The sequence below is a fragment of the Schistocerca serialis genome, chromosome 2 (assembly GCF_023864345.2).
Source record: "Schistocerca serialis cubense isolate TAMUIC-IGC-003099 chromosome 2, iqSchSeri2.2, whole genome shotgun sequence".
In the NCBI taxonomy this organism is placed as follows: Eukaryota; Metazoa; Arthropoda; class Insecta; order Orthoptera; family Acrididae; genus Schistocerca; species Schistocerca serialis.
In genome coordinates, this window is record NC_064639.1 from 271,128,192 (window position 1) to 271,130,566 (window position 2,375).

Genomic DNA, 2,375 nt, shown 5'->3' on the forward strand with positions numbered 1-2,375 from the left:
TGACAATGATAGTGGCAGGTTAGAGAGCACACGTCACCTAGTCACACGTCTATAGAAGTTATTACAGTGATATGTGCAAGCTGTTCGGAAATGCTCTTTGCTATTACTCCAACGTCGAATCAATACGACAACAAACCACAGGTTAAACGAACAGTTTGTAAAAATTCTCGCAATGACAGGGCAGTCTACAAGCAGTGGGGCAACTACGGACAAGTGTGACATGTTACGAATTTATCATCATCATTATTTCATGTGGTATACTTTGGAGGACACCATATAACTCCCGAGTCTTGAACACCGAGCGAGGTGATATGGTTAACAGCACTGCGCTTTATTTTAGGTGACTTTCAAATCTCTGTCTAGCCGTTAGTAATCAATTTTTGCTTTGTTCCTCTATGCCAATTGAAGCGAGTGTCCAAATGACGTTCTTGAAAAAGACCTAGTCAGTTTCCACCCACATTTCGTCCAATCCAAGCTCGCATTCTGCCTCTAACGACTTTGTCGTTGTCTGTGTGTCACTCCAAAGTCTTCTGTCCTTACGTTACTCCTTCTTCTTGGAAATAATGTTCTCGATATTTTTACGTTTATTACCTCTGTGAAACACAATATCCGTCTTGTGGTGACCGCTGCTCGAGTACGTCGAAAATCTCTCTAACGTCTTTACATTGAAAGCACCTGTCATGAAATGCTCGCATCTGTCTCGTATCATCCTTCACCAAGCATGCTTGATAACGGCCCCAGATCTATGATCAATATTAAGCATCTGTCGAACAAGGGTGTTAGAGGGAACAGTTTGGTCGGGAAACTCATAACGCTGAAGTCATTCGCCATAGTAGTCAAGCACACTAATGACCGCTAGAGCGATGGCTCACAACCTGATAATGATGATTCAGATTCAGGTGATGGTTGCAGTTTGTCTAGCCAACGAAACAGGAGGGGAGTCGAAAGTAACAACGTGTTTCAATGAGCTAGGTTACGTTATTGCTGACTCCGAGCTTCAACCTTACCCCCCCCCCCCTCCTCCTCTCTCTCACTCTCTCTCTCTCTCTCTCTCTCAAACATCTCACTACGTTCTAGAACAACTCATGTAACACACCGCACTCTTTGCTAACGACCCGCGTTATCTAATGTTCCGTATATGATAGAAAAGGCATCGACTTCGAAAAATAATACTAACTGAAAAGTGCAAATGGTGCAAAATGATCACCATCGTAAAGATACTTATCGCGCGTAACGATCGTAAAGAAATTTCTTATGGAATAAAGTAATGCTTTGTAGTTAGCTACAACGTTGAATAAGTAATGAAACTGAATGTACTTTACAAATTAAAAAATTACGGTCTCTAGGGCAAAAGCGGGCAAAAGTTACCAATTGTTAATTATTAAAATGAAACTAAAACTACATAAATAATTACTAGCGTGCAGGTTGGCAGTAGCGGAATCGAAATGCACGGGCGCGAGCTTGAATAGAAAGCAACGTATGGTGAAATGCATTTAAGTTAATTAGTGGTACACAGAAATTCTCTGCAGTTAATAAAACCAAATTTACGAAAGTCAGAAACACATGAAATATTGACTTTACTGAAAATTGCATGTACACTTTACCAGCGGTTCGAAGTTAGTTTTACCATGCGCTACTTTTACTTAATCATCTTGAGGTTGAAACACTTTGGTCCGTATTTAATTTAACAAGAGGCAACGGCCTTGCCGCAGTGGATACACCGGTTCCCGTCAGATCACCGAAGTTAAGCGCGGTCGGGCGTGGTCGGCACTGCGATGGGTGACCGTCCAGGCCGCAACGAGCTGTTGCCATTTTTCTGGGTGCACTCAGCCTCGTGATACCAACTGAGGAACTACTCGACCGAACAGTAGCGGTTCTGGTCACAGAAAACCATAATAACGACCAGGACACCGGCGTGCTTCCTACACGGCCCTCCGATGCTCATCCTTGGCTGAGGATGATACGGCGGTCGGATGGTCCCAATGGGCCACTTGTGGTCTGAAGACAGAATGCTTTTTAGTGTTTTAACAATACATATGTTTTTGGATTGGGTCTGCCTTTAGCAAAACACAGTTTTGCTTTTTATTCCAAACATTTTTCACTGCAGTTGCAGCATAATCAATGGGCTTTTATTTTATGGTTTTTTACGACTTGGTGTTGTTTTTTGATGTATTACGTTTTTATAATGAAAGAAACCACACCTTGTGGTAAAAATCCATAAAATAAAAGCCCACTGATGAGGCTGCAAATATAGTTAAACGTGTTTGGGATTAAAAACAAAACTGTGTTTTGTTAAAAGCCGACCCCCAGACCCCATCCAAAAACATATGAATTTTTGCTTAATTGCTAGTGGGTCGCAGTATGAGCACTCACTA

The 2,375-nt window shown here is 42.0% G+C and overlaps 1 pseudogene; it reads left to right on the forward strand.

Moving 5' to 3' along the window:
* The first annotated feature begins 1,693 nt into the window (after window positions 1-1,693).
* On the forward strand, window positions 1,694-1,811 carry LOC126459070 (5S ribosomal RNA; annotated as a pseudogene).
* The last annotated feature ends 564 nt before the right edge of the window (window positions 1,812-2,375 follow it).